General features: G+C 38.1%; 1 protein-coding gene across 1 annotated transcript in view; it reads left to right on the top strand.

Annotated features, from left to right (window-relative positions):
* Nucleotides 1–1,839: 1,839 nt before the first annotated feature.
* The window catches only part of HAPLN1 (hyaluronan and proteoglycan link protein 1), a 73,658-nt gene continuing 68,106 nt past the window's right edge, over nt 1,840–7,391 (top strand). Inside the window, exon 1 of the mRNA XM_088130074.1 lies at nt 1,840–2,114. The gene's annotated coding sequence lies outside the window, so the exon portion shown is untranslated. The remainder of the gene's footprint in view (nt 2,115–7,391) is intronic.

The following is a 7,391-nucleotide window of genomic DNA, read 5'->3' as shown; positions in this document are numbered from 1 at the left end:
ACCTAGCTGTCATAGTTTACCTTTTGTTTCTATTTTAGCAAGCCTTCAATCATGAGGATCTCAGTCCCTGCAGGCAAAGCTGTCCAAGTCAATCCTGCAGATATGGAGCTAAGCACCAAGGGCACATTCACAGTGCACCTACATGTCACTGGATATCCACCCTTATAGAGTCAGCATATCCTGTATCCACCTGTAGCTATGCTCCAGCATCCATCCAAAACATGGGTCCTACTCCACCATTATAGGATGGTATGAACAGGGTGATATGGAATGGGCTGTGCAATGCACAGAACAGCACTGCTGACAGGACATCATCTAGGAATGTTGGATAACTCCCATTATCCTCACAAGGTAGAAGTAATAGTCCCTGGAGGGAAGTTAATCATAAAGGCAGAAATCAAAGACAGCCCAGATTTTGGTAGGGCTATAAGGAAGAGAAAGAGAAGAGAATGTCAGAATTTCACACAAACATCCTGTAAATTACTAAAATCCAGAATACTCACCTATCTTGTTCTGCATATACCAGCCCTTGCTTCACATACAGCCATAAATGAAAAACTAGGGAGCATATCTGTGTCATACTGTTAGTAAAGAACAATGCTTTGGATAAAAGATGTAACTGGTTACACAGTCTTGAGTAGGAAGGAATAGGAATTGTGACAATCCACACAATTCAGAACATAATAATGATTTGTAACTTCCATTGAAAGGGTAGATTGGTTCTCCATGGTTATTTTAAGCAACTATTGCCATGGCGGGGGAGGGGTTCATCATGACCAGTGGTTGCCATTACTGGTACAGATAGGATTCCAGCAATATATGGAGAACCTAAATTTATCTATTTGTGAACTATTAAAAATCACAAAGGAGTTTTGCATTTCTTGCAACTCTACCAACAGTTTTGCATTTCTAGAAAAGCCAGCCCTCCTTAAGTTAAGGAGAAATAGGTCCTGAAAAGTTATCATCTTCTGAGGATAGTAGCACTATTATCTCCATATTATTAAAATGTATTGTTTTAATTTAAGCAAAATATCATAATCCTATCTCAAATGCATATTCCAAAGCCAGTACTTTTGCTAGAGATGGCTAAAATGCATCTAACTTTTTTCTTGCAAGCGTTACATTGTGGGTAATGTGTAAAGGAGACAATCTCTGGAAAATCTACATATTGCAGGTAGAAATTTAAACAGTGAAAAATGCATGCCTATGTAGTTTAACTAGGATATCATGAAAATTAGATAAATATTGCCATTATTTCCTTGAATTCTAGACATAAATTGAAAATGCAGTACATGAAACACAGACATAGAAAACAACTGTGAATTTAGCATGTTTAGCTTTCCACCAATGCATGTAAAAATCAAGACTGCAAGGGCAAAAGGAAAGTTTCAATAATATTACTGTACTCTAGAAAAGAAAGTAATGATGGTGGGATGCTGTTGAGAATTGCTGGAAAAGTGAGCAGTGATCAATTAAAACGTCTCCGCTCCCTTTCCTCGGTCTTCCCCTGCACTCCTTCAAGGAGACCATCCCAAATGAAGGAGGAAGGGATGCCCATCGGGGGCAGGCCAGCAACCTCTGCAGGAGAAGTTCATGGTCGGGAAGATGCTGGTCACGCGCGGTGCTGAGCTCCCTTGACACTTGTTCTCCTCAGTAGGCAAAGCTGAGGCGTGGGTGGGTTGTGTGCGGGTGGTGGCCTAAAAGGTTGGGCCAGGAGGGCAGGGCACCTGGCAAGACCCTGAGGGACGCCCCCGTCCAGCAGCCAGGGCTGCTGAAGGAACAAGAGGACGCTGTGCAGCTGGGGGGGGGGGGGAGCGAGGCGCTGGGCGTGTGCGCGCGCGGTGTTTGGCTTTCTAATTTTCCACCCCTTCATTCCTGGGGTTTGAAGCGGCGCTCACATCGAGCAGTAACGGCATTCTTGGAAACGTCCTTCGGGTCTGACGTGGTCCTTCGTCGACTGACAGAAGTCTCTCTCTTTCCCTCTTCTCTCGGATCGGGACTTTCGTCTCTGGCTGGCGCGAGGCACGAGAAGCGAGAGCGCGCAAAGAGTAGAGCCCTTGCTGGCCAGTTACCGTTTTTGGAAGCGGCATCGCTCGCTTTGAAGCTGTGGAAAGGTAAAAAACGGAAAAGCGAAAGCCTGGGAGCGGGGTGGGATAACATCAGGCGACTCTCAACCAACTGTAACCTGTAGGCTCTCCTGTCTCTCCCACTTGTCTGCTGGTAACCTGTGGAGCTCTCGGTGAACGGGGCTTGCCAAACTTTTCTTCTGACAACTCTTCTGTCTTTCAGAAGCTAGCTTTGGCTTATGCTGCATCTCTCTGCAGAGGATTTTCATCTGTCAGCCACCCCAAATATACATCTAATTGAATTTCTTGAGGTCAAGTTGGACTGGGATTCCCATCATCCAAAGCTAGCATAACCCACTTGCTGGCAAAATGAAATGATGGGAGTTGAATTTGGAGGGAGCCAGATTGAGGAAAGCTATATAGCGGGTGCATGAACTATATTTTTGTAACTGCAGGTGGAGTCTGGGGGTGGAAATGGAGTATTCTAGTTCAGCACTGTTGGCTAGCACCACTGCTCTTTGTTTTCTGCATTGGATAAGATCTTCCATATTTTGCTGACATTATAGTAATTTCATTTGGTGCAATAATAGTAACCAATATAATGCTTATTGGAAGCCTCCTAAAATAGGGGAAATATAAGCCATTCAACCCTTCGTGTTCCCGAACTTGACATCATCCAGTTACGCTGGATAACTCCCATTATCCCTAGCTGACATAGGCCATATTTACTGAGCAGGGCAGAAATAACAGTCTCTGGAAGGTAGCCAATGGGAAATTAAGGACATCCCAGGTATCGTGGGTTTGGGAAAAGAAGAACACAGAGAGAGAGAGAGAGAGAAAGAAGGGAAGGAGCAGAGATCACACTTCAGGGAACTTCAGAATTTCACATAAGTATCACGTGAGTTACTAATGTCCCCCCAAAAATTGCCTCTCTCTTTTTCATCGTATATCAGCCCCTGCTTCACATACAGGTATGAACTGCAAATCAGGGAACCTGTCCGTTCCTTTTCAGGTCTTGAACGATATTGCTGGTACAGAACAGTGCTCTAGATAGAAGATGTAACTGGTTACATGATCTTAAGCAATGAACTTCCAGGAAGGATTAGGAATTGTGAAAATCCAGGAAATAATAATTTTGCATTCAAAAGGTTGATTGGTTCTGCATAGTGGGCAGAGTTTCATAGAGCAGAAAGCTGCATGACCAACTATTGGAACAGTTGATCATCAGTGCTGACTGTTGACCACCATCACGGGGGCTGATGGGATTCTAGCAACATATGGAGAGCCAGAAGTTACCCACTACATATTATTTCCTTGAATTAAAAATATAAATTGGGAAAAAAATACATAAAGTACAGACACAGAAAATAAGAACTGCAAGTTTAACATGTTCTGATTTTAAGCAATCATATACAAATCAAGACTGTAAGACCAAAAGGAGAGTTTCTGTAATACTACTATGGAAGAAAACTATTATGATATGATACTGTATGTCCTGTAATGCAGATTCCTGCAGATGAAAAAAATTGAAATTATTACCCCATTTTTACAAGTTTATTCACAATAGCCAATTTTTTTGCATGCTAAGAAAATTACAACTGACAAAATTAATGTTCCAACATTAATAACTGGAAGTAAACAAGGTCTCACCCCATCAGCTTTAGCAAATATGTTAGCATTAATATAGCCTCTTCAATTATGCAAAATGTTTTATAACTATTATCTTTTTCTTTCTCATAGCTGTAATTCATTTGTTCAAAATGATACTATAAGAGCAAAATTAATCACAATAGTTTCAGAGGGGAACAATTAATTATGTGCCTAAGCCATTTTTTACAAATTTTGATGTTTTATGTATTTATATGTGTTTATGGTTTTAATGTTTTGTGTGAATCGCCCAGAGTCCCCCATTGGAGGGGGATGGGCGAGGGAGAAATTTAATAAATTAAATAAATTTTTTAAAAAAACATTCCCAGTTGAAGCCCTATACCTATATTACGATGACAACTGCAGTGCTTGCTGGAAAGTCTGGGACTTGCAAACCCAAGAGAGGTAGACGGCACCAATTTGGGGATCTAACTCCTCCATTTAAGTTAGAACATTTTAAAAGTGCTTAGTTTGGGTTCAGCTATGCCCTAAAGTGTTCAGTTATTCAGAGTGCTTTTGGCTTATAGGGACTTAAAAATGCAAGAAACAGTGTTGTTATATTCAGCCAAAGTACATGTATGGAGAAGGAAGCAGAGAGTGGCACTCACCCAATATCTGAATAACAGGAGGACAGATATTAATGGAGAAAGATTTCATCTAGCATTCAAGAGGCCTTCTTTCTTTATGTCAGTTTTCATGAACCATTAAACTGTATATTCTTAAATGACAGGCCTCACACAATAAAAGAATAATCCTGCATTTGTTGCTAAATTTAAAAATTAAATAAAAATATTTCGTAGCTCAATGGATTAATTTCTGGTACATGGCACAAATATGCCAAACATCTCCCTTACTAAATAGCCTTTATGTCCAAAGACTTGGAGTTGGATGCAAAGTTATTATGCTTGTGTTTTAAAAGAGAAGAAGATGTAAAGTTTTGGCTGGTATGTGTTAGTCTTCTGATTCAAGAAAAAAATAATCAGAACAAGGAACAGAAAAGTTATTGTGAAGATGAAGAGTTCAGAGAATAATGTTATGAATGATAAGGCTTCTACATGTATACTGATATATATGTTAACAAATAAGCAACAATGAATATAAATAGTGATAGACATGGTTAATTCCAACAAATACAAATCTTCTAGAAAAATAGCTTCCTTTCCAATATTATTAAATTTGTCATGGTTCTGAATCATCTTCTAGTGTATTGTATTATTTACACAGTGCTTTAATTTGGCTAAATATTGAAATAACCAGCAGTTTGATGGCACTGGAGCAAATTGGCATAGGAGGGCCATTATTTTTGATGGAAAGTGTGTCAGACATCAAAAAGTGGAGTGTAATCCCCAGAATTCTTTTCCCTGTGAGAGGTTACTATCTTTTGCTGGAGAAGTTTTTAGATTGTCTGGACTTGGGACCAAGCGATATTGTGACAGTACATTCAGTTGGTGAGCCTGTGGAAAATCTGAGCAAGAGGGAATGTGATTGTTATGGAACTACTGCAGACAAGGATGGGTTAACCTCTTTGACTGCAAAGCAGCTGAATAATTCTAAGGAAGTCAGTTGTTGTCGGTTCATAAAGATGAGAAGTGAAAGGTCTCCTGGGTAGGAAAAGGTTTTAAAATATAAACTTTTTCTGTCTGATGAGAGTGGACAGTGGAGTTTTGTCTTTAAAGAAGTTAAAGTTGTTTGACAAGTTCTTAGAAAGACTAAGAAAAAGCAATTCATTCCCCTGGAGTTATAAGACTGGAGGGAAAGCTTGAATAATTTAGGAATAAGGGAGGTTGGTTATAATAATATTGTAAAGGAGTGTTGGGAAACCATCCTATAGGAACCTGCAGTTTTGATCTATTGTGAAACCAAAAAGAAAGGTAACCATACCTCATTTTGAAAAAAAAGAAGCTGTTTGCAGACACATCTGATCTGTTTAATCAAATCTATCTCTTGGAAGTTTTTGTTACATTAATCAGCTCACATCTATTTTCTCTATTACAGTAAATAGCAAAGGGACTACCAGCAGGTAGAGTTATAAGAGGTAGAGGTGGTTGTTTGTGGTGGGCCTCTGTGGTGGGAGCAGGAAGGAAGCAGATAAATGTCTGATTCCAAGGAAAGGAAAAGATTGATCCCTAAGCTGCCCCAGAGCTCTTAGGGTCCCTCGTCACCTAACAGCACACCATTCCACTACAGTGTTGGAGAATGACATTCCCATCCTATTCAACCATACCCTACTATGACTTGGTGAAATATGGAAGTGGACATGATAGGAATGATAGAGAAAATTGGAGAAGGGGAAAAGGTGCAGATTCTGAGTAAGAGTAGGTCAACAAAAGTAGAAAGAAGCAGAAAGAGTCCACTAAAAGACAAGAACACTATATTTACCCAAAATAAAATCCTTAGAACAGGAAAATAAGATTTTTTGGCTGTAGCATGCTAAAAGTTTGATTGGGATTGCCTGTGATTGGAATATAAGATCATGATAAGATGGAAGGCAACCCATTATAGTGAATGTATCATTAATTTCCCAATATGTGAGAACAATCATGACTTGTAATGGGACTTTTCAATAAAAGTTAGAAGATAAAGAACTTTATGCCCTAATACCAAATGTAGGAGTTGTGTTTGTACCATATATTTACAATGATCACAGCACCAGAGTCTATGGATTCTTGTGTTTTTGAATGGAGATAAAATGATCCTCAACCAAAAGCAGAAAAGGGGATACGAATACTGGAAATTCTGGATTAAATCTGGGCTTTCCATTTATATCACCCCAACATTAATACAGGTTAATGAATGTTAATAAAACATTAATACAAAAAATTTAATAAAATTTTGCTTTGCTAAAATTCGTGCTCTATAGTAGGACTCCTCAACTTGTTCCACGTTGACTCAATTCTATTTCATCATAGAAAAAAACTGCTGAATCAAAAGTATTCTGCTTCGAGATTAGACAGGCCCTAGTTAACCTGATTTCATCAATGTTTGAGAACTTTCCTATAAGTTCTACTTTGAGAAACCCATCTACAGTTTTTGAATTAAAGGATTAAACAGGGTAATCAGTTTAATTTAAATGAAAAAAAAAATTAATTAGTGAACTTTTACTTATTTATACTATTCTGTCTTTAAATTTTTATCCATTATTTTTTCTGTTTTCTCCATATCAATATGGGAATAATGATTCTCAATTAGAAATAACTATGTAAAATAATGCATTAATAATAATATTCTGCTTTTTATATAGCCCAATGTTACACTTAACATACACAGGAGTAAGCCATATATGTTTAATGGAACATTTTCCCTATATGGTTTATTAAGAAGAAAATTCTAAACTTTGTTTATAATCAGATTACAAGTCATGGGAAAAAATTAATATGTCTAGTTTGATACATAACTTGCTTTGCTACTAAAATGAAAAGCAGAATGCCTCAAAACATTGGAAATGGTTTTACTTTTTAAATATTTTAGACTTGGCAACTATTTTTTCAGTTTGTGAAGGTGTTTAATTCCATTATTCTAAGATTATTTTGTTATTTCTGAGGAATTATTAGACATTCTGGCTCCACAGTTAGCAGTTCAAGTACTGCCTTGTACTTGAAAAGACAGCTTGTAATATGTAGGTAACAAAATGTTCTTTGGGGTAAAAAAAAATCTTCTGAATATATTTGGGATTTTAAT

The sequence above is a fragment of the Python bivittatus genome, unplaced genomic scaffold (assembly GCF_059951505.1).
Source record: "Python bivittatus isolate LINGU-HERP-01145 unplaced genomic scaffold, Pbiv_v1 ctg000850_np1212, whole genome shotgun sequence".
In the NCBI taxonomy this organism is placed as follows: Eukaryota; Metazoa; Chordata; class Lepidosauria; order Squamata; family Pythonidae; genus Python; species Python bivittatus.
Note: the sequence above shows the minus strand (reverse complement) of the source record. Positions and strands in the feature narration are given on the sequence as shown.